The sequence below is a fragment of the Hibiscus syriacus genome, unplaced genomic scaffold (genome assembly GCF_006381635.1).
Source record: "Hibiscus syriacus cultivar Baekdansim isolate YM2019G1 unplaced genomic scaffold, ASM638163v2 tig00002237_pilon, whole genome shotgun sequence".
Taxonomy (NCBI): Eukaryota; Viridiplantae; Streptophyta; class Magnoliopsida; order Malvales; family Malvaceae; genus Hibiscus; species Hibiscus syriacus.
The window spans coordinates 6,723,150-6,748,981 of NW_024061918.1; the positions used below are offsets into that span (position 1 = coordinate 6,723,150).

The following is a 25,832-nucleotide window of genomic DNA, read 5'->3' on the forward strand; positions in this document are numbered from 1 at the left end:
CACCTTAACAGAACTTGGTTATGGCTTTTCTTGTATAAAACCTCTCTGTCAAGGACATATCCAGCTGCCAACCTTCTAAGGGTTCTCTTATCGGTTTCAGTGGCTTTTTCTGGATAACTCCGATGCTTGATATACTGCAGAATGTCGTAGTACCAAGGCTTAGTATCTTTCACTTCTTCAATTTGGTAACAATGAGCTGGATACTCATACGACTGCATGTTAATTGGCATCATTTCAGATCCCCGCCAGTCTTGAATGTGGCAGCCAAGGTAGCTAAAGCGTCAGCCATTTGATTTTCTTCTCTAGGCACGTAGTGGAAGGTGACTTCGTCGAACTCTTCGAGCAGATCCAACACTAGTTTTCGGTACTCTAACAGCTTTATATCCTTGGTTTCCCACTCTCCTCGGAGCTGGTAGATTACTAAGGCTGAGTCTCCATACACCCGCAAAGTCTTTATATTTTGCCCCAGTGCAGCCCGAATTCCCAAGACACAGGCTTCATATTCTGCCATGTTATTGGTACAATCAAAGTTCAGTCTGCTGGTAAATGGGTAGTGACTCCCTTCTGGGGAGACTAGAATTGCCCCGATGCCATGTCCTAGTGCATTTGATGCCCCATCGAAGTGCATTCTCCAAGAACCGTCCGTTGAAATGCTTGCTTCCTCTAAAGATATGGCCATTAAGTCCTCGTCTGGGAAATCAAAGTCCAGCGGCTCATAGCTCTCATCAGTTCTGCTTGCCAAAAAATCGGATATGGCACTGCCTTTTACGGCTTTTTGGCTCACGTATTCGATGTCAAATTCAGACAAAAGCATCTGCCATCGGGCTAACCTTCCGGATAGAGCAGGTACACCCATCATGTATTTTAGAGGGTCTAACTTGGAAATCAGCCAAGTGGTGTGATACAACATGTATTGTCGAAGTCTTTTTGTAGCCCATACCAGGGCACAACAGACCTTCTCAATAGGAGGATATCGGACCTCGCAATCGGTGAACTTCTTGCTTAAGTAGTAGATGGCTCTTTCCTTCTTCCCAGACTCGTCATGTTGACCCAGGACACACCCCATGGAGCTTTCGAATATGGAGAGATACAGGAACAGAGGTTTTCCTGGGATAGGGGACATCAGTATAGGAGCGTGGGACAGGTACTTTTTTACCTTCTCAAATGCAATTTGACAATTTTCATCCCATGTTCCAGGGCTATTCTTTCGGAGGAGACGAAAGATGGGGTCACATTTGTCGGTTAACTGAGAGATAAACCGAGCTATGTAGTTTAGTCTGCCCAGAAAACCTCGGACTTCTTTTTGTGTTTGTGGAGGAGGTAGACTCTGGATGGCCTTAACCTTATCCGGATCAACCTCAATGCCTTTTCTGCTGACTATAAAGCCTAATAGTTTCCCGGATGTCACCCCGAAGGTACACTTATTAGGGTTCAGTCGTAACCGGAATTTCCTCAATCTTTGGAAGAGCTTTCTCAGATTCTCGACATGTTCATTCTCGGTCTGTGCCTTGACGATCATGTCGTCGACATAAACCTCGATCTCTTGGTGCATCATGTCGTGGAACAAGGTAACCATAGCTCTCTGATATGTTGCCCCAGCATTCTTTAATCCGAAAGGCATCACTTTGTAACAGAAAGTTCCCCACATTGTGACGAAAGTGGTCTTCTCCATGTCTTCGGGATGCATCTTGATCTGATTGTACCCCGAAAATCCATCCATGAATGAAAAGTAGGCGTTCCCGGCCGTATTGTCCACCAGAGTGTCTATGTGTGGCAGAGGAAAGTTGTCCTTGGGACTGGCCTTATTAAGGTCCCGGTAATCGACACACATGCGTACTTTCCCGTCCTTCTTCGGCACAGGCACTATGTTGGCCACCCACTCAGGGTATTTGGCCACTTGGAGAAAACCGGCATCAAATTGCTTCTTGACTTCTTCCTTGATCTTAAGGAGCATTTCTGGTCGCATTCTTCTCAGTTTTTGCTGCACAGGTTTGAATTCTGGTTTGATTGGCAGTTTGTGAACTACCATATCTGTGTCTAGTCCCGGCATGTCTTGATACGACCAAGCAAACACATCTTCGTACTCCTGAAGTAAGGCTATCAGGTTTTTTCTTGCTTCAGTCAAAAGAGTTGTGCCGATTTTAACCTCCTTTCGATCTTCCTCAGTGCCCAAATTTAATATTTCGATCGCCTCCTCATGTGGCAGTATTTGCTTTTCTTCTTTTTCTATCATTCTCAACAATTCGGTAGGCAAGTTGTATTCTTCTTCATTATCGCATTCTTCAAATTCCCCAAGGCAAACGGTTGATTCAAAATCCACCTCCGGATCAGGATCATTAGTGCCTCCATTATCGTTATCTGGGAACCTGAAAGAAGAAAAATGTGCATGTGTGAGAGGATAATATCCCACACGGAACGGTCAAGAACTAACTTTGAGAGTAACTGGAAATGAAGTACTGGAATGAAGGAGATAGGGAATGAATTCAAAAATAAAAGAAAAGTTTGTTTGCCATGGAAAGGAAAAATGCATCTTTTATTAAACTTAAACAAAATATTTATTCACCCTTACAAAAGATCACCTATTGCCCCGGGTATAGGCAAATAGGGATAGCTCGAATATTACTCTGAAAGATTCTTGTAAACCACAGGTAGTTCTTCCACCGACCAACTGCTAGGCACGAACCCATGTGGCAGAAGGCATATCCCGGATCTATCTCCGTTGTCAACATCTTCTGTGGTCACGGCATTAACATTCAGATCTTCCAGAGCCGTTTCTAACTCGGATGTGGTGGTCTCAAACACATAACCACCTGACTTGAATGTTCTGAAAAGTGGCGGGAATGTCATAGGCTTCCATTGGAGTTCGTTTCCAGTCAATCTAGCTAACCTTCTCTCCCGGTTCTTTTGGATTTCCTTTCTCTTTTCATGATAACCGGGCTGAAAACCGAGCCCAAATTGGTCTGATTTTGGGATAGGAATGACAGGATTGATCATCCCTTGCAAATATTTCCCAAAACCTCTCCCGGTTCTGGCGCCTCGACCTAGGGTTTGCTTGATCTCCATCCTTGTGCATTTGGAGAGTCGAGGTCTTGGGATTCTCTTTCCTTCTGCCACAAATGTGGCATTCACAAACTCCAAGGAGCGGAACGAACATTCTACCGCTTCCTCGTCTACTTCGATGTATGGAGCCTCCGTGGTCACGCTTGCCACGATATCTTCCTCAGCGTTGATAATTACCAAGGCCCCGTCAATGACAAATTTAACTTTCTGGTGCAACGTGGAGGGTACTGCACCTGCCTGATGAATCCACGGCCTTCCCAAAAGACAGCTATAGGACGGCATGATATCCATCACAAGGAACTCGACATTATAGGTGGCTGGTCCGATGGTCAATGGTACCTCAATCTTTCCGATTACCTCTCTTTTGGTCCCATCAAATGCTCGGACCACATTCTGACAAGCTCTCATATGAGAGGTATCTATTGGTAGCCTCTTCAATGTAATCAAAGGCATCACGTTCAAGGCTGAACCATTATCGATTAAGACACTTGGTAAAGCGTGCCCCTTACAGTAGGTAGTAATGTGTAACGCCTTCGTTCGGCCTCTTCCTCCTGATGGAATCTCATCATCTGAAAACGAGATGAGATTATCAGCTTGAATATTGTTCACCAGTCGATCCATCTTGCTGACTGGTATGTCTTGTGGCACAAACGTTTGATTAAGGACATTTAACAACGCTTCTCGGTGTGCTTCCGAGCTTAAAAATAGTGCTAGCATTGAAGTACGTGTAGGTAAGTTGTGGAGCTGTTCTACAATGTTGTACTCGCTGTGCTTCAAGATCTTGAGGAACTCTTTAGCTTCTTCCTCCTTTATAGGTTCATTGACGACTAGCACATCTTCTTTGAAAGGCTCCAGTGGTCTTTGCCCCACTTTACTATTACCTCCTCCGGAAGTGCTCACCTGACACTCGTACTTCCATGGCACTTGCCGATTGTCCTTATATTGAAAAGGCCGCGGTGCGGAGATTACCACCTTGGCTGGTGTTGTCACTGTCATGCTTGCCTTAGGGGTAATTATCAAAGGACTACCCCTACCAAATTTTCTATCGGATGATTCTCCGGTGGCACAAACATCTGCTTCCCAAGAATCTTGAATTTCTTCGTAAAATTCCAACTCCTTTCGATCCATCATGAGCTGGACTAACAATCTGAACTCTGGGCAATCTTGCACTTTATGCCCTTCTTTGTTGTGGTAACAACAATGGTTACCATCTTCGTTTTCTATCGTATCTGAATATGGTGCAAAAAATCCTGCCTTTACCATTTGGCTCCATACCCAAGCCAAAGGAGATTTAACCTCTGAAACACTCAATTTAACTTTCCTGCCCCCTTCGGTAGTAACGGCATTGATTCCTGTCTCCTGATGATTGGGCAAGGGATTCTGGGCGACGTTTGGTGTTCCGGAGTTGAAAGTGATCCAATTCTTGTTTCTCATCCGTTGCACAAGTCTCTTGAATGCGAGACAACTTTCAATCGAATGCCCCTGCACACCACCATGGTATTCGCAGTGAGCGCTCTCGTCATACCATTTCGGGTAAGGGGGATTTATTGGATTCATAGGATAAGGCGACACTGCATGAGTGTCGAAGAGCTGTTGGTATAATTCTTTATACGTCATGGGAATGGGGTCAAACTGTTCCCTTTCCCTTTCTCTTCTTGGTTCTCTATGGTTCTGTCTAGAAGTACCGGATGGTACAGCTGCTGTGGAATTTGAGCTCGAGATCGTAACCCCCTTGCTGACACTGTAGGTGTTTACATTGTTGATCTCTCGCTCCTTGTTTTTCGTGGGAGGCTTTTTACTGGAGTCTCCTCCCTCAATCTTTCCTTGTTTAATGGACAACTCGATCATTTCGCCGGCCATGACTAAATCTGAAAAACTCCCCGACGTGATTGCTACCAAATGCCCGAAGTAAGGTGCCCTCAGGGTCTGTACAAACAGCTTTCTAGTTTCCTTTTCATCCAAAGGTGGATGAACTTGCACAGATAAATCCCTCCATCTCTGTGCGTACTGTCGGAAACTCTCATTGTGTTTCTTCTCCAGGCTTTGTAACATGACCCGGTCTGGTCTCATATCGTTGATATGCTTATACTGCTCCAGGAAAGACTTGGCTAAGTCTTTCCACGTCTTGATATGAGTTCGGCTAAGCTGGTTGTACCACCGAATAGCTGAACCGGACAGGCTCTCCTGAAAACAATGGATCAGGAGTTGATCATTCCCTCCATATCCTGTCATCTTTCGACAGAACATAGTGATATGGGCTGAAGGGCAGCTGTTCCCGTCGAACTTCTCAAACTCAGGAATTTTAAACTTTGGTGGAAGTACCAAGTCTGGAACTAGGCTTAGCTCCATTGCGTCCACTCCATAATAATCATGGTCTCCCTGGACCATCTTTATTTGATCTTCTAATATTTTTATCTTTTCTTCCATCTTTTTGGCTTTATCTTCCTCGTCAAAATCTGGGACATTATAATCATCCGGATGATCATCAGGGATGATTGTAGAAGTTTGTATCTTCACAGCAGGTGCAACTTTCGCTTTGGTAGCGAATGAGTCCCCGGGTAGTGCTGCTTTCCCTTTAGTAGCATATGCGTCCCCGGGTAATATTCCGGGTGAGAGAACCACTTGCGGGGTTGGTGGTATGGCCACCCCCTCGGAAGAGATGCCCCCTGATGCACTAGCTTGCTGTAGACCTGACAACTTGGCTACGATTTGGTCGACCAAGGACTCCTGATTTTTCTTGATGGACTCAAGAGTACTTTCACTGTTCTGAGCCATCTTATCTTCTAGCTCCTTTTGAAGTCTTGCCATGTGTTCTTCGATCTTCTCTATTCTGGCTTCCATTTGTCTCTTTTTTGCTCGAGTATTGTGCGGGTGATGTGTATCTGATGCTTGCGGTGGTAAGCTTGGTGTCTGAGACATGTTCTGTTAGTTAATATGAATGTAAAAACATGGAAAATATAAAATAAACAAACATGAAATATAAAATGCAAGAAATGTAATGTATGATGTATGCAATTGGAGGCATTGATCCAGAAAAGTGTTCATTATTATAAATAATCCTTATTCAGACAAAAATGTTTTATCTTTTTAGAGACATAAAAGACAGATTAAAGGTACATTCGGACTAAATCCTCTAGACCCCGAACAGCTTCCAGTAGGTTGACAAGTCTTCTGCCTTCATCTGTCACTGGTTGAATGCCTTGTCGAACCACACCAGCTTCCCTTGCTAGGCCGTGAAGATGACGGGCTGCTTTTTGCACTTGATCCAGGAAATCTCGGATGGTTGCGTCTCGGGCCCTCACCCTTCGTTGTGCTTGTTCCCAACGGAAACGCCATTGTAGTCCTCCGTCGAAGGGCACCATCTGAAGCTCGTTTGCTTGCCTGTTGAACCCATCTATAATAGCTTCTAACTCAGCTATCGTCTTGCCATCTTTCTCATGCTGTTTCTCTAAGTCAGCTACCCGAACTCTCAAGCGTTGGTTCTGATATTGACTATCTGCCAAGCGTCTTTGGGCAGTCTTTGTTTGTTCTTTCCAAGCTCTCTCATCAGGCCCCTCGAACTTCCTTTTCAGGCTATGGTCTTCGTCTTTCCAGTATTCAGAGGTTACCTTCAACTTGGAGTTATCCTTGACCTTATCTTGATACCCCTTTCTCAAGTATTCGAGCTCAAAACGGACTCTTTTTTGTTCTTTTTCCAGTTTTTCTGCCCGATCTTTCTGAGAGTCAGCATCAAGCTTCCACTGATAACGTTCAGCTTCAAGTTCCTTTATCCTTTGCTTCAGCTCATTATTCACGGCTTCAAACTCGGTCTTAGCTATCTCTAGTTCAGAAGGGACATGCCTGAGATGTTCCTCCATGGTCCGGGTGTCATCACAGTCTGGCACAGGGATATTGTCATTCTTTCTCAATCTTCGCCACTCCACATAATCCGGAGTGAGCATACTTCTGGCAGCTACAACATCCATCCGGAATACTTTCCTCCACGAATCGGCTACTTCTTTGATCATTTTCTTATAGCTGTCGCCGTGATACTCAAACTCTGACCTAGCTAACCCGCATGTTACTGGGACAAACTGACGTGCTCCATATTGTCTAAGTGCTAATAGCGGAGCATACCCGACTGCTCCCCAAAGTCCAAGTAAGGTCACAGTGTCGGAGTCACCACATCGAAAAAGAACATCACTGAGGAATAACCAAGGGGCTCTCCAAACAATATCTCGGTCTTGAAGATGCGTAAAGACCTTCATCCATTTTTCTTTCGAGGCGCCTTCATGCCATTTTAAGGTAATAAATTCACCTAGAGGTGAATAGGTGGTGCTGAAACGGCGGTAGGCAACCCCGTCAGTCTTCCAGAAGTGGCTGTGAATCCAGACTTGAAGGAGCTGAATGCACCCGGTGAATCTTCCTCCGCCAGTTCTTCGGCAATGATTGAGAGATCGAAAGGTCTCAGCCAAGATGGCTGGTGCTGGATTGACTCTTCTCGAGAGTTGTTCGAATAGCTCCACTACGGTGGCATCGATGTATCCCAAGGTCTTTGGGAATAAAATTAGACCATACAGACCTAATGCAAACAGGTCTATTGTCTTCCACTCATCAGGATGGTGCTTCATTAGTTGTTTGATATGAAGCCAAGCGATTCCTTCTCCACTACCCTTACATCGAGCTCGGTCAGTTACCCATTTTTCATCAACTCCGGCAACCTTAGCTAGTGTATTTTTGAAAGGTTGACTTTTAATGTGCTTAAGGTAGGCCCGCTCGAGTTTGATGTTTTCACAATGCAGCAGTGTAGTGTACTCTTCTATGGTGGGCACCATGTCTTCCCGGTTAAAGGTGAAGCAACTGTATCCCGGGTTCCAGAATTGAACCAAGGCTCTAATTAAGGGCTCATCAATCTTAACATGAAGCAGAAGTGCAACATCACCGTATCGTTGGCTGAACTTCTGTTTTACCTCATTCTTCCAACAGTCCCAGATGTCCCGGAGCTCTTGTACGTCATTCTGCTTTAGGCTGATCGAGGCGTAGCTAACCAGCTCTGACACATAGCTGTCTTGAAGACTGTCTCCCTTTTCCTTCTGAGTCTTCTCGGACCATAGTCGTACCTCAGGGTTTTTAATCTCTTGTATTACAACACCTTTATCCATTAATTCAGATTATTTTGTGCGTAATGAACGTCTTTTTAGGGATCAATGGTCTCTTGTTATGATGCAAATGCTAAAAACAAACATAAAGGCAAATGGTTAGTAAAATAAAAATAAATGGAAATAAATAAAAATAACAAGAAATAAATGGCAATAAAAACATAAGAAAAAACAAACGGTTAGGAAACAATTGTCCTAGGTTTTGGAATGTGGTTTTGGGGTAGGCTCTATTTCTTCGAAGTCTCCTGGTTTAGGTTCTAAAAACGGTACCCGAGTTCTCCTTGCTGGTGCCCCCTTGGGCTTACCAGACCCTTAGTCCTAAACCCATCACAGGCTTGTGTGGACTAAGTTAAACTCGAGGGGACACATTCCCTTATGTCTATGCGGAGAATAAATTCACACGAAGACATAAGGTATATGAATCCCGAAGGCTACTTGCTAGGCATATGCGGTGAATAAATTCACACGAATGCGTCGCTTTCACCCCCACTTAAAGGGTTCGGAGCTCGGGTATAGAGCCTTTGGATGAAAAATTTTAGAAAACTGAAATCATTAGAAAACGGTCAGTCCAACTATTTACTCGAAAAAATATAACCAAAAGTAAGTAATAAGGATCGAAATGTTACCTTAAAGTTCAAACTTACCCTTTTCATTAAAAAGACAACTGGAAATTACCTTAGCCTGACTCACTTACCTGGGTCCCCAGCGGAGTCGCCAAGCTGTCGTAACCGTCTTTCGGTTGGGCCCCAGAATTGGGCTTCGACTTAGGAAAATGGATTGGAGTCGCCACCGATTATTTATTTAAAAATAAATAGGTTAATCGGATACCTTACATCTTACCTGATCTGCGTCTTGCCAAAGATATGTCGGATTCGGGAGTCGGTTACAGCTAAGGAAGGATTAGCACCCTTAAACTGCCCTTTCGGTACTATGTAATTTCCAGTTGTCTTTAATTAAGAAAGTTGTAAATTTAAATTAAAATGTAAAATGATGATCCAAATTACTTACCTTAGATTGCTTAAATTGTACCCTTAAAAGATCGAGACATATGTTAGATAAGGGATGCAAATAAAACACCTAAGGTAAAATGGAAAACAAATAGGATGAGGAAAATATAGAATATAAAAACGATGGTAATAATAATAAAGATATATACAATAAAAATAAATAAAAAGATATATATAATAGTAATAAGTAAAATAAAATTAAAAAAACCTAAAAAAACTAAAATAGATAAATAACTATAATCAAATATGTATAAAAATAAAAAGGAATAAATAAATAAATAAAACATAATAAAGGTGAAATAAAATAACATACAAATGTAAAATGATAAAAATGTCCACATGTATATAAAGAATGTAAAATAATAGCGTATAAGGTAAAATTAATAAAAAACATATAATAATATTAATTCCATATATATAATAACTAAATATGAGAGGGGAAAAAAATCTATATAATAGTAATAGAAAAACTAAATAATGAAGATAAATATATAAAAAAAGTAAAGAAATAATAAGATAAAATACCAAATGTATACACACCTATATATACATATATATTTAATATAACATATAAGTATAATAATAATATACTAATAATATGTACATACGAATGTAAAAAACTAATAATAATATAAAATATATATATAAACGTTATAATGTAATATAAAAAGATAATAGATAAATAAAATTAAAATCCAGAAAAAGGGTCAAATTGAAAGAACTATAAGCTAGGGGGTCAGAATTCAATGCAATATTAAGGGTTAATTTTGATTTGGGGAGTGAAATAACTCTTCAAAGGATACGAGGGACCAAAAGGGTAGTTTACCCTAATTTAGACAGGGACATGCGGACGTTTTAAGTATAAACTCAGAATTTCCTTTTTATTACTTATTTCTCTCTTCTCCAAGCCGAGGGATACCCTCCCCTTTCTCTTTTCTCTGCCTTGTTCTTCAGCAATGAAGAACACATGCAACCTTTTACAGAAGCCGACCGTTGGCCTCCTCGCGCCGCCTCGCCGCCGCCGTTGAACGGCGACGGCCGCCGTTCATCGGCGGCAAAACCCGTTTTTTTTTGTTTTCCAAAGCTTTTTAAATCTAGTTTCAGAAAAACGAAATATTTTTTTTATAAAAAACGAGCCTCGGGGGCTAGATCTACAAAAGAAGATCCCGACCAAGCCCCTCCGTTCATCGGCTGAAAACGCTTTCTTTTGTTTCTGTACAAATCATAGAGGAACACTAACATGCAAAGGCGAAAAAAACCAAAAAAAGAGGTAAGAAAAATGCTACCTTTATTTCTTTCTGAACTGGTTACAAAATAAAACTTCCAATCTGTTATATCTCCCCTGATCTCTCGTAATATATTGTGTGTCTTTTTGTGGTAATCTCCCCTTTGCGTATTGATTACATGGGTTTTTATAGCCTAAGAAAATCTATATTTAGAGATTGAATCCGAGTGAAACTCGGTTGTGGTCGTTCGAAATCCCACTAACATACGTCGCCTTTGTTTGTGTCTCATGTGCTTACGTGTGCTTTCCTTGCGCCGAGGGAACCGGATTTGTTGAATGGCTGATGAAACTGGCGTGGAATGCGGCCGTATGGTGTAAGGACTCCTCGAGCAAGGGCGCCGTGGAGACTTGGAACACTAGGGTTCTAGAAACCCTAGTTCATTGCTGGGAATCGGCTTGCCATTTGGTCTGGGCCCTCTGTTTAGGCCTGGAAACATGAAAAAAATAAATAAATAATAAAATATGTGTTTAATGTAATATATGGATGAATGTGAGATGAAATAACGTGTCTACAATGGGTACTTCTTGATTGGTGTATTTATTGCTAATTTCAATGTCGGTTCTAAGGAGAAACAACTTGAGGGTCTGTTCTTGTCTATCTTCATCTTTGAGAGTGGTAATATTTTCTTGATAGGATTTCGATGGACTTAAATATCCAGTGTTCGATGAAGTTGTTGCAGAACAAGACAGCTCCAAGCGTAGTTTCTTGTCGTGAATTTGTATCTACATTCCACTCGTTTCCTCCATTTTTTGCACTTGCATTGATATGAAACCTTAAAGGAATGGTAGGATAATATAAAATTAAAATGGATATAGATTACCAGGAAACCTCATTAGAATCCCGAGAATATAAAATATCCAATGTTTGATGAAACGCTAAAAGAATGCTCATTAGTTGAAGTTGTTGCATTTTGATAAGTGTAAATGGAATGATTTTTTTTAATAAGTTGATTATGATTTTCATATGTAGTTTCAAAATACATGACTGAAAAAATCTTGCAGTTATTTACTTCGGTAGTTTCTGATTTACTTGTTCAACAAGTGACGGTGTGCGGTTTGTTGATAGGCCACTGGTGTGAGCACGCTAAAAGTCTGGAGCAAAGAAAGCTTTAATGGATTTCTTTGATGGTCGATCACAGTTTTAGTGGAGGAGTGACACGAGAATTTTTTTTTATTTTTTAATTTAAAACTCAGACTTCCATTAATAAATTAACCAAGTTAACGACAGAGGTGAAGAACTTAAATTGAATGGACCGATAACATAAGTAATTAAACACATTTAATTTTTAAACTAGTGACCGAATTCAATCATACCGAAAATAAAGAGGACTATTGTTATAGTTTACCCTAAATAAAAACTCCCTTGAAGAAGAAGATATACAGCGTAGAAGGTGACCTCATGATTACCTGTTTAAGGGTCCATGGAAGATATGCAGACCTCGTCGTAACAAAGTTTCTTGGGATTTACCAAATCAAATAATGAAATGAACATACTCCACGTGTCCAGAGGAACCACTCTCACTCGTATATATAAACCCACATAATTACACATCACTTTCACCTGGACTCTGCAGAAAAGGGAAAGGTACGTCTTCTCTCTTGCGTAGTACTAATGTTTTCTCGTTTCAAACCCTGAAACATCGTCGTATCACCACTCTCAACACCTCGAGCCACCACATCAGCTGCCTTGCCGTCCACGATAACCTCCTCTACGCCGCCGCCGTCAATAAAATCAGCGTCTTCGATCTAACGAACCACTGCTTTATGGATTCTTTTAACTATTATCCCACCACAGGTTCGTCAAGTCCATTGCATTCAACAAAACCAAAATCTTCACCGCTCATCAAGACGGCAAGATCAGAATCTGGAAAATCAACAACCCCTTCCAAAAAAACAGAAACTTCTTTCCACTCTTCCCACCGTTAAAGACCGGTTCATTAGTTTCATGTCGCCAAAGAACCACGTTAACGTACGGCGTCACAAAAAGAAGCTTTGGATCGAACATTGGGATACTGTCTCGGGTTTGGTTATAAACGAAGAGAATGGGATAATGTATTCGGTTTCGTGGGACAAAAGTTTCAAGATATCGAACGTAAAGGCCCGACGTTGTACAGAGTCCGTTAAAGCTCACGAAGACGCAGTTAACGCTTTAGTTGTTTCCGACGATGGAACGGTTTACACGGGCGGCGCCGATAGGTTGATTAGAATCTAGGAAGCGACGGGAAGGGAAAGAAAGCATGGTTTATTGGGAATACTAGTTAAGCATAAATATACGGTGAATGCTCTTGCTTTAAACGGCGACGCATCGGTGTTTTTTTATTGTGAGTATGATGGTTCAATCATGGTGTGGGAGAAAAGAGGTGATAATCAAGTGGGATTTGTGGAGTCATTGTGGGGTCATTCAGGGGCGATATTGTGCTTGATCAACGTTGGGGATTGGTTAGTGAGTGGGTCATCAGATCGGACGGTCAGGGTTTGGCACGTGGGAAAGAAGGAGATGGGTTCCAGTGTTGTTTAGTTCTGGAGGAACATGAAAGACCTGTGAAGTCGTTGGTAGCAGTTGCAGGAAGTGTGTTTGACGGTGTCGTTTCCGTATGCAGTGGAAATTTAGATGGAGAGATTAGGGTTTGGGAGATCTCAACATGTTCAAACTTTAAAAGCTCAAAAACAAATCCCATGAATTCAGTAAAAGTTTTCTAGATTGTTCTTTAGTAGTTTGTTTGCATTTATATATTGTATGATTATAATTTGAAACTACCTTTAAATAACAAAACTTAAATCCAATCACTATAGATTGTAGAGACCTATGAAGTATCTGTATTTTCCGTAATTCTTCGAAGCCTTCAGAATATTACCACCCAACAGTAAATATTCTCTTGAAGAGTGGTAAACACATGTGATTCTTCAAATCTATTATGTATCAGTTGTATTAAACTACTCGTCAACTTACAAATAGTCATTATGACTATGACAAAGTCTCTTAACTGGATTGAAAGAGGAATTCGAACTCTTCTTCTTTTTCTCTTCCTTTAACCGGAGATAGAAAACATCATTTATCATCTTTAACTGGTCATTGACCGTAAATTTATCAACAATAGTTCTTCGCTTAAATTAAAAGAAGTAAACTGATTATGACAGTCAAACATTAATATTCCCGTAACACAGTATATCATTTAAAATTTGGAAACAATCTTGTTAACTACAAATCATGTGATTCGGTAAACTCTAGTGCGACCTTTTGTTTGTTAACAATTAATAATATATCTAGTTTTCCCCCATAAGCATATGATGTGTTAAAAATGGTACACCCACATAAAGATGTTTGTTGCAAATAATATAGTAAAATGGTGTAGAAATCATTAGGTCCAGTTGAGTGATTAGCTGATTTCGTAACCTTTTTGTTATTTAAACATAATTAATGATTAGGGAGGAGCTAAAGTGTGGCTTTGAATCACCAATAGCCAATTTAGGGTGCTTATCAAGCAAGTTAATCGTGAGTTGGGTAGTTTTTGACTCGTGTTCGTTAAAAAAATTATTACTCAACTCGTTGTTCGCTAAGCATGTTAAAATTTTGCTCAACTTGTGGTTATTATAAAACTTGTTTCTCAACTCTTTGCTCGTTAGGCGCTGCTGGACTCATTGCTTGTTAAACTCACAATAATTTTACCTTGTTTCTATAACTAACAAAATATCATATAAAGCTTAATAAAATCATAAATTAATAAATTTAACTAAAATAATATCAAAAGATTGTATGAAGCAAAATCAATGACAATCCACAAATACACCAAATTAATATATTAAAAAATAAGGTAACTATCCACAAATACATCAAACTAACATATTAAAAACATTCTTAAAAAACAAGTTCAACGGTATATAACCAATATTAAAAATAATGAAATCAACATCTCTTCAATCCATCCATTGTTACTTGTAGTTAGCAAACTATTAAAAGTATAAAAAATATAACGAGCTGCTCACAAAATTATCGAGTCGATCGAGTTGGATTTTACTCAACACAACTCTTAAGATCTCGACTCAAACTCGAATTTAAATCGATTCAACATGAACAGAACTCTGACCGAGTCAAGTTCGAACAACTTATGAGTTGCTGCACTCATTAACCACAGCTAAGCCAGCCAAACATTATTCCCTTTTGCAGTCAACACTAGGTATTATATTATCATAAATTTTTTATTTTAAGAAAATACTTTATTATATTATTTTCCACTAATGAGAGACTTCACGTGGTGTGGATTTGGCTCAACATTTTGATGGCTGACGTGTTTCTCCTACAAATTTGTCTCTAGAGTATAGTGCTTTCAACCTGCCTTGACTTGGTACGGGGAGATGAAGACAAAAATTACTAGTTAACTCAATATTCTTACAACCGAAATATTGCATATGCATAATGTTCCCTATCTTATTAATAAAAATAACTACATTTGTTTCATACTTATATTTTACATATTATTTTAAATATATAAAAATACTATAATTACTTGAGTTGTGTATGATGCACATTATCGGGGATGGTGGTTATTTGGCTTCGCCAAACATGACATACATTTTGTGTAATGGAAACAAACATGTATGTATTTGCTACTGTATCTTTGCGCAACTATAGTTGTAATGGCAACAAAGCTCCTTAAGAAAGAGTTTAAGGTGACATATCCCCAAGCTTTTTACTATGAAGGAATGCTCATGTATTTGGCTGAGTGATTTAATAAAGTTGAAACGTGTTGTTACGAGAAGCTTTTGTGAAATGGGCCATTGAATCTACCTACACTTCGGGTTTGGGATTACTTTTAACAAATTCTTTGTTAAGTTGTCTTGTCCCATGAGTGAGTGAGGTCGAACACAAAGCTTTCTTATATAAACACTTGAAATACGCAACCTTCAATACAAGTAAATCTTAAAACTTACTTATATTAATGAAATCATAACATAAATTTAAATGTTAATACGTTGGTGGTGATATTTCAACATTCCCCTCAAAATCAACTTTCATGTTAAGCTAACAATAAAAGCTTTCAAGCTTGTTGCCACCCAATACTTTTATGAATAGATTTACCACTTGATTTTTATATGTTCAAATTTAATTTCTTTTTGCAAGACTTTTTCTCTAAGAAAATAATAACGTACCTCCCCATGATTAATTCTTGCATGAAAAATTGGAGTTTTAGCTAAGCGTATGGTTGACAAGTTGTCAATATATCGGGTGACCGGAAACTCTTCTTGCTTATGCAAGTCTTTAATAATTGCAAAAGCCAAGTGCTATCTTGAGTTGCCATTGCTATTACACGGTAATTTGCTTTGGTGGTTGGCAAAGACATCGTGGGTTGTCATTTGCTACAGTAGGAAATTGCTCCAGATCCAAGTATAAACACATACCTTGTAGTTGAGCTTTGTGTATCATGATCACTAGCATAGTCAACATCATAATAACCTACTAGATTGCAATTTCCACCTTTTTTATATTGAATACCATGATTAATTATACTCTTCATATATCTCAAAATTCGTCTAGCTGCTTCCAAGTAAAGTTTCTTTGGATTTTGCATATAGCAGCTTACAATGCCAACTGAAAAAGAAGTATCTGATCTTGTAAAGTTAAGTACATAAAACTACCAACTAATCGTCTCTATATTGTACCATCCTTTAAATTTTTCCCTTCATTATCATAAATTTTGACATTTGGTTCCATCAACATAGAAATTGGCTTACAATTGATATTTTTAACATTTTAATAAATCATTAGAATACTTTCTTTGATGGAGAAAAATTTCGTCCTTGGTGTGATCAATCTTCAGACTAAGGAAATGTCTAAGTTGTCGAAACTTTTTCATTTGGAAGCGAATTGATAAATTCTTCATAGTTCAAAGATTTTTTTCCTCATAATCTCTAATCATGGTTAAATCATCCACATATACTAGCACAATAACTAGTTTTTCTTCATATGTTTTCACAAACAGTCTGGAATATGAAGGAGTCACGTATTAACCACTATAAGTTAGAAATTAAACTATCTTTCTACATAAGCCCTGAATGTTTACTTCAATTCATAAAGTGTCTTTCAAATCTTGTAGACATAATCAGAATGATATTGACTTCAAAAGTCCATTGACTGATCCATGTAAATCTCATGATCTAACTCCCCATGCAAAAATGCATTCTTCATGTCCATTTGTCTTAGATTTCAATTCTTACTAACTACTAATGTTAGTAGGAGTTAGAGAATTGTAAGCTTTGCCATTGAACTAAATGTTTCATCATAGTCTAGTCCATATTGTTGAGAAAATCAATCGAACCATATGTGCGGCATTTCCAAAATTTGATTTTGATAAAGTGCAACAATCTCATTTCTCATTGCTACAATCTGCTCTACCTTCTGAGAAGCTTCTTTAAAAGTTTATAGTTCTTCTATATCATATTTTTCAATTACGATAGCGTTGGCGTATTTTATATTTGGGTTTCTGATCTTTGTTGATCTTTCAAGTGGTATTGGTTCTTTTATTTCACTAGACTCGCCATCTTCAATCAATGGACTCAATTGAAATTTGGAAGATTATAAATCTCTTTTAAAAGTATATGAGTTTGGTAATAACTCTTTTTTTTAAGACCACCATAAAGATGCTTCATCAAACACCACATTGCGGGACATGTAGCATTTTTCAATTGTAGGATCACAACATCTTTAGCCTTTTCTCTAGTTGTCATACTATACAAACATATATCTAACAACTTTTTTGTCCATTTTGCTACATAAGTAGTCATATACAAATACATAGCAAACACTTTCAAAAACTCAGAAACAACTAATTGTTGGTTTCATTTTTCATAATTTTTCAAAAAGGTGAAAGAAAATATAACCTTTGTTAAGGAAGTATATTGGTCACAAAAGCTACAGCTTTCATTGCTTCTGCCTAAAAATGATCTGGAATGTTTCTTGCATGAAGCAAACTAGTTTCGACATTATTCATTCAAATGCCTAGTATTCCTTCAAGTTATATCATTTTGTTGTGGAGTGCCAGCACATGTGAATTGATGGTGATCGACAGATATGTGTTCGCAATAGGTGCAAGCGCACATCCATCGATTGCATAATAGAGATAGTCTCCCGGCTAAATACGTCGAACCCACAGGGAAAGAAGCTAATGGGGTTAGTGTTGCTAAGTCTAACTCTATAAAAGAAAATCTTAAAAGTGAGAGTTGTAAGAGATGATTGTGAGGGCGAGTATTACGAAGACAGTAAAAACAAATAAGAAAAAAAGATAGAAATTAATGTATTGGAACACTCATCAGACAAATCGAGACACACATCAAGCTAGCTAGCTAATGTATTTTGACCATAGATAAATGAAGCACAACAAATAACTAAGCATAACAATTATTTGCATATATTAAAGCTTACTACTTAAGCATCATTCCCTTCTAGGTTATATATAATAAGTAAAGTACACACATCCTACCCTCCTTCTGTTGCAGTTAAAGTGACTTTCACCAGCACATCCTATGTTATCACAATGATGTTATTTCCGTACTTATCACTACTCAGATTCAATAGATATAAAGCAAATAAAAGAACACTTAATATATAACAAAAGCAAAGAGTATTCAAAGTTAACTTTCGTCCAATAATAAATACAAACACTTAGTAATCAAAATAAAATAGAGTTCATGCTATCACAATGATTTATAATAAAAGTTACTTTTATTCATAAAAAATTATTATTATTTTAGCATTTTTAAGTAAGATAAATTCTATATTACTACAATAAAGTATATAAAAAATATGAGATTAAATAAAATAAATACAAAAAAAAAATTAAACATGATTTGCATAAAATATTAAATTATTATTTGAATTTATCATCATGAATTTGAACAAAATATATGTTATGTAAATAAATCAGTATGTGAAATTATAAGTTAAATTAGAATAAAAATATAATACAAAGTCATAAAATTTATATAAACATCATTTTTTGTTATATCTATGTAAATGAATAAAATGCCTCATAAAAATTTAATCAACAAATGGACACAGCTATAATGTTAAAAATTTGTACAAAAATTTGATTTAATTAAAGATTATATAGAAATATAAAAAATATTATTATAATTAATTTTAGAAAATGTATCAATAATTTTTAATTAAAAATATTATCGAGTTGAAATAACACTTGAAAAACAAGAACAAATAGATCGTAGAAATAGACAAACATTTTATGCTAATGGGGGGATGAACGCAGAAATCATCAATTTCCCCTGTTGTCTCACCTGACCTGAACATCTGGTCAAAGAAAAGAAAAAGAGAGAGAAAGAATCGGGATTATAAGGAATCACAACTTAATTTAAGGTTAAGAAAAAACGTTATTGGAAATGTTAATATTTTTTTAATATTTCTTACAGAGTGTTACATAAAATGTTATTTTTTCTACCTAAAATTTAGAGAAAATAACCTCAGTGACCAAAAATCCCATATAATATACGATTTTAACCAACTTTTTCCGGATTTGCCAAAATGACCAACAAAATCGCAATGTGATCGCTAATTCGCAACGCGATCTCCATTATCGCAAATTCGCGTTGCATTTTCGCAATGCGATAGTTGAAAATCGCGTTGCGATGGTCTACAGTATCGTTGCGATTTTCCCAATTCGCAATGCGAATAAGTAAATCGCAACGCGAATTGGGAAATTCGCAATGCGAATAAGTAAATCGCAACGCGAATTGGGAAAATCGCAATGCGAATAAGTAAATCGCAACGCGAATTGGGAAAATCGCAATGCGATACTGACTATCGCAATGCGATAATAAAAAATCGCAACGAGATACTTACTTTCGCAACGCGATACTGACTTTCGCAATGCGATAATACATAATCGCAATGCGATTTTCAAAGCGCCATTAGTATCCTGGCCAAGTATTTTATTTTTAAATTCCAAACATGAATATAAATATATTGGAACACTGAACTGTCCACAGTATATCCCATAATCGCAACTCATAACCTAAAACCTAAAATCACAACTCAGTCCCATCTCCATCTCTCACTCTCTCACCCATCTCCGACGAAATCCGTCCCCATCTCCGGCGAAATCCGTCTATCTAAATCTCTCAGAGCCACCCTCACAATCAGAAATGGAAAATCAACCAAATCAACCAACGAGGGTTAGTTTTTTTAATTATTTTCTTTTTGAAATTTTTGCATTATTATTAGGTTTTTCATATTGAAATTGATGATAGGTTTACTGGTAATTTCAATAATAGATTAACCATTTCACTTAGATTGCTTATTAAATCAACCAAGAATCGCAACGCGAAATGCAAATCGCAACGCGATTTTAGTTTCGCGTTGCGATTCTCTCGTTGCGATAGTCATTTTCGTGTTGCGATTTTCATTTTCAGAAACTATTCTTCTTCTGCAAATTGAAACTTGAATGAATTGCATTACTTCAACCAAAAAACAAAGACAAATACGAAATTCACAGTGTTGCATATTTAAGTTTGAAGAATAAACTACTACTATTTATGTTTATTATTGTTTTTGGTATATCTTCACAGTGTAGTTTTTGGTATATCTAATTTAGTATGTTTATTGTTTTTGTAGAACTTTTATTCGGCTCAATTGACCTTGAGAAATAAAGTCAGCCTGGCCAAAACAATTGCGTCGAAGCTTTCACATGCACAAAGAAAAATGTTTGAGGATACATGCTTCGGGCCATGGCTGAAAGTACAACATCCCGGTGGAGATGCGATGTTGACACACCTGTTTCTTCAAACCATGACTAGAGATCTACCAGAGACTATACAACGTCGTGATGAAGAGATATGGTTTGATTTTCCACCGGCGTATACGTGTTTTGGGCGGGAGGAGTTTTGCTTAATCACCGGTCTACGCTTCGGACACGATGATTTAGGTCGGTACACTAGACACATTACCCGCCCATCATGGCTATCCCGGGTTTTCCCTGAGCTGGAGAGGCCGAGTCTACACGTAGAAGACCTGACAAGATTTTTGAATAATAAAGATGGTTTTACTCGGATGGATGACGTCGACGTTGTCCGAGTATGCCTTCTAATTCTTTTGCATGCCGGCTTTTTAGGCAGAGAGGCCAGACAACCTATTCCAAATGATCTAATCAAATTGGTAGAAGACCTAAATGCGTGGAACCTGTTTCCATGGGGCTCGTATTTATGGAAAGCTACATGGAATAAGTTATCGTCTGCCTTGGATGATCGAAAAAGTTTGCATGGTGATGGTTCCAAATACACTTTGACAGGCTTTATTTGGGCCTTTAAGGTAAGAATTTTTATATAATGTTTCCAAAATTATAAGTAATTATTTAACAATTACTAATGTTTGTTATTATATTGTTTGTAGATTTGGATATTTGAGACCTTTCCCGCCATGAAGACATATGCAATAAAAACTTCAAATAATATTCCCAGGGCTATTTCCTGGAAGAGGAAACGAACCTTGCAATGGGAAGATTTACTACGGTATACGACAATAAATAATGTAAGTTAACATAAATACTACCATATGTTTATAAACAAGTTATTAATAGTACACATTTAACCTTGTTTAAGCTTTTATATTGTTAGGAGGCCAACACTCCTCTACAGAGGCTGACACCCACGGAAGCTGAGCTTGCCACTGATTGGTGGCAAGCTAGTAAGCGTTTTTTGATGGAACGGTTGATGAGCAGCCTCCACTTCGGGAGCCATCACCTCGCCCAGAGCTATCACCTCACCTAGAGCCATCATCTGATCGACCCGGCTATACACCTCCACAACGACAGCCATCACCTATTCTTTCACATCATCGAGCCTCTTCTCCACCATCACCGCAAGATAGGCGACCGGCAAAGATGTCACGACGTTTATCTCCCTGTTCTCCACCTCCACCTCAACGGGATGAGTTAGGGGAGTTACGTGATGAGGTCAATGCCTTGCGTGAGGAGGTCGGTACTTTACGCAAAGACGATGGTGCATGGCGTGTTGAGGTGTCTACATTACGCGGTGAGGTAGCCGCTCTACGTGAGATGGTAGCATCGTTGCAGAATGAGGTTCATACTCTACGCAACGAGGTAAGTTTAAGATTTTTCATACTCGTAATTCATTCGGTTGCTGCCAATCTGTTTTTGTTAGTATTTGTTTTTGGTTTTGTTTTGTCTTTTGGTTGAAGTAATGCAATCCATTCAAGTTTCAATTTGCAGAAGAAGAATAGTTTACTTTCGCAACACGAAAATGACTATCGCAACGCGGAAATGGCTATCGCAATGCGAAATGAAAATCGCAACGACAAAATCGCAACGCGAAATGAAATCGCAACGACAAAATCGCAACGCGAAACACAAATCGCATTGCGATTTTCATTTCGCGTTGCGATTTTGTCGTTGCGATTTCATTTCGCGTTGCGATTTTGTCGTTGCGATTTTCATTTCGCATTGCGATAGCCATTTCCGTGTTGCGATAGTCATTTCGCGTTGCGATTTTAAGTTTCGTGTTGCGAAAGTAAACTATTCTTCTTCTGGAATGTTTATATATGTTGTCCTTTTAAATGTTTATATAAGTGCTTACTTCTGGAATGTTATCTGAGCATTTTGTGAACTATGATAGAATAATGATTTGGGTGAATACAATGCTAGTTTGAAACATATTTGTCTTTTTTTAATATCATGTCTGTTTATTTATTGATTTATGTATTAATTTTTTTTAGCGGCCCGATAAGGTGGATGCTTTACGTCGGGTTTTCCTTGCACGACGGAGTTCACGCATCAGACGGCGTGGACGTGCTATTACGTCTCCGTTCACCCTAATGGTGCGAAGACTCCGCAAGAAGAAGCCCGACTCACCGGTCATCCCTCAAGAGTCCCCTCCAATCGTTCAAGAGGCCCCTATTCTCCCTCAAGATTCCCCCCCACCGTTCAAGAGGCCACTGTCATCGTTGAAGAGGTCCCTCCCACCATTCCAGAGCCCGATTCACATGGGGTAATATATCGAAGTATTGAGAAACCCCCACCGGTTCCGGACATGATGGATGAGAGTTGGCTCTCGTATGAGTTACCGGCTAGTACCCTTCCGGTATCTGAAGTGGAGAGGAGACAACTACCGGAAACAATTGTGGATAATACCCTTTGGGCTAAGACCGCAGTTGATTTTTATCTACATGAGCGGAGCCAAGGGTGTTACACTGACATCAGCAAACTCAACGATGAAATGTTTTTGTTGCTTGATCGGTCTTGGTGGGGTGTGCTATTAGGGGTTGAAGACAGTGGCTACTATATTTGTCTTATATATGATTTTGATTAATTTGTTTAAAAATTAATGTAATTCACTAATATATGTATTTTTTTGTAAAACAGCATATCGATGCATGGGTGTTACGTCTACTAATAATAAGGAAGCTTAGGAAAAATAAAAAAAATTCGCTATATACAATAATGCCGACGGCTTTTCACGCAGTTCACTTGAAGAATCAACGAGATGAATCATTTTTGTTGGGCAATGTACAAGCTAAACTTTATCCTGCATGGTGGGAGGTCGATAAGGTTAGTGTTAATTTTTTAAATTTTTTAAAGGTGTTAATAAATAAGTGCGCAAATAAATGAATTATTACTTATGATCGCAGGTGTTTATCCCTGTTTTGGAACGTCGTCACTGGCTTCTCGTCCAACTTCAGCTCCCATCCCTGAAGATAATAGTGTATGACAGCATGATCAATTACATATCACAGTCTGATTTGAGAGATATTTTCAAGGGATGGAGCTCTCATTTGGCTAAATTCTTGGATGGGATTAAGTATTGGAGTCATTCTGGACACAAGAAGCCAAAGAAGTTCAATGTCACAGTTGTCAGAGACGAGACCGCGCCACAGCAATCGCCGGGAGCCAGAGGGGATTGTGGTCCTCTCGTATGCCTTTGCTTGGCGCGTTTGACGATGGGAAGCAAAGAGTTTTTACCTCCCACCGATAGAGATAGAGCTGCAGTAGGCTTGTGGTTTCGGCATTATATGGCTAGAGCAATATATTCGAGATGCTGCCTACCTGCATCCGCGTTATGAAAGTGTCCATTGTTAATTGGTAAGTCAAATGCAAGTTTTGTTAACATATATACTCCTTTTGGTTTGAAAATGTTTGGTTAAGTACCTAGAATTCAATAATTTGCTGTTTGTAGGTTTTAGATGTGTAGGAAGTCTTGTTTGAGCAAATGTTTGGTTTCTGCAGGTTAATCCTTAAGTGAGCTGCGTGAAATGGATGTACGGGGTCACAAAGTTGTTGATTCATTGATTCAATAATTGATGAAGAAATAAGAATTATTATTATTTTTTGATTGTTTAATTGATTTGTAAAAGATGATTTGTAAATGTTGATTTGTTTAATTGATGTGTACATAATTTGTGTTGAAATGTAATAGTTGATTTGTTGATTTTCAATCTGCTTTATGTTGAAGGCAAAACAGACTATCGCAACGCGAAATGGCTATCGCAACGAGAAAATCGCAATGCGAAATGAAATCGCAATGCGAAATGAAAATCGCAACGAGAAAATCGCAATGCGATTTTCATTTCGTGTTGCGATATTCTCGTTGCGATATTCTCGTTGCGATAACCATTTTCGCGTTGCGATTGCCATTTTCACGTTGCGATAGTCAAATGAATGTCTAATAAGTGATGACAACTGAACAGATCATAGCAATGTTCAAACTCAAGTTACTAATACATGCCTAACTGAAAATGTTAAAAGTGCACACATAAAATACACATAATGCAAGTTTTGTTAACATATATACTCCTTTTGGTTTGAAAATGTTTGGTTAAGTACCTAGAATTCAATAATTTGCTGTTTGTAGGTTTTAGATGTGTAGGAAGTCTTGTTTGAGCAAATGTTTGGTTTCTGCAGGTTAATCCTTAAGTGAGCTGCGTGAAATGGATGTACGGGGTCACAAAGTTGTTGATTCTTGATTCAATAATTGATGAAGAAATAAGAATTATTATTATTTTTTGATTGTTTAATTGATTTGTAAAAGATGATTTGTAAATGTTGATTTGTTTAATTGATGTGTACATAATTTGTGTTGAAATGTAATAGTTGATTTGTTGATTTTCAATCTGCTTTATGTTGAAGGCAAAACAGACTATCGCAACGCGAAATGGTTATCGCAACGAGAAAATCGCAATGCGATTTTCATTTCGCATTGCGATTTTCTCGTTGCGATAACCATTTTCGCGTTGTGATAGTCAAATGAATTAAGTGATGACAACTGAACAGATCATAGCAATGTTCAAACTCAAGTTACTAATACATGCCTAACTGAAAATGTTAAAAGTGCACACATAAAATACACATAATGCAAGTTTTGTTAACATATATACTCCTTTTGTTTTGAAAATGTTTGGTTAAGTACCTAGAATTCAATAATAATTGTTAAAAGTTTATGCATGTTAATCCTCGTTGCCTTTTTCATTTCGCATTGCGATTCTATCGTTGCGATTTGCAGTTCGCATTGCGATGGTAAAATGATTGCCTTTCGCAACGCGATTCTGACTTTCGCAACGAGATAATACAAAATCGCAATGCGAGTTTCAAAGTTCGCAACAGGTTTTAGTTTCGCAAGCCAAATTTTTTGTGTATGTATATATACGCAGCAGCAACAACTCATAACCTAAATCCCTAAATCGCAACTCATTCCATCTCCATCTATCACTCTCTCCGGCGACATCCGTTCCAATATCCAACGACATCCTTCCCCATCCGGCAACAGGTCTTAGTTTCGCATCTCGTTTGTTTAGTTACAACCATGAAATCATCTAATGTTGATCATGTTTGGATAGATTTGTGTTTTGGAGGGTCATGGGAGAATGTTCATGGTGTTTTACAATATATGCCTTTACCCATGAATCTTCAACTAAAACTGTCATTAAAGAAGTTAACTTATGAAACCCTAATGTTACGTGTTTCAAAAAAATTGAATTTAGAGCCCCTAAGTGGATTTAGGCTATCTTATCAGAGAAATGGTAAAGTTTATTTGTTAACCGACAATGAAGATGTTGAACGATTCATTGCTTACATTAATGTTTCAAGTGATGATGTTACATTGTATGTTGTTGAACCTAGAAGTAGTATTGTTGGGTCAGTAGCGGGTAGTAATCAACTAAGTGGGTCTCAAAACCCACAGCTTTTCTCTAATCCAAATCCAAATCAACTTTCAGCACCAAATTCCGGTTTTCGTATTGACCAATTAGACGATGATGAGCCAAGAGAAAAAATTGTGAGTACTAGTCAGTATTCAAAATTTGATCTTGGTCAATACCCGGACTTTGATATT

General features: G+C 38.2%; 1 protein-coding gene and 1 pseudogene across 1 annotated transcript in view; one reads left to right on the top strand and one right to left on the bottom strand.

Annotated features, from left to right (window-relative positions):
• Positions 1-6,538: 6,538 nt before the first annotated feature.
• LOC120142597 (leucine-rich repeat receptor-like serine/threonine/tyrosine-protein kinase SOBIR1) overlaps positions 6,539-25,832 on the bottom strand; it is a 29,263-nt gene continuing 9,969 nt past the window's right edge. The window contains exons 2-4 of the mRNA XM_039157152.1: positions 24,810-24,817; positions 21,143-21,147; positions 6,539-6,552 (exon numbers count right to left, since the gene is read on the bottom strand). The gene's annotated coding sequence lies outside the window, so the exon portion shown is untranslated. The remainder of the gene's footprint in view (positions 6,553-21,142; positions 21,148-24,809; positions 24,818-25,832) is intronic.
• On the top strand, positions 11,044-13,190 carry LOC120140441 (annotated as a pseudogene).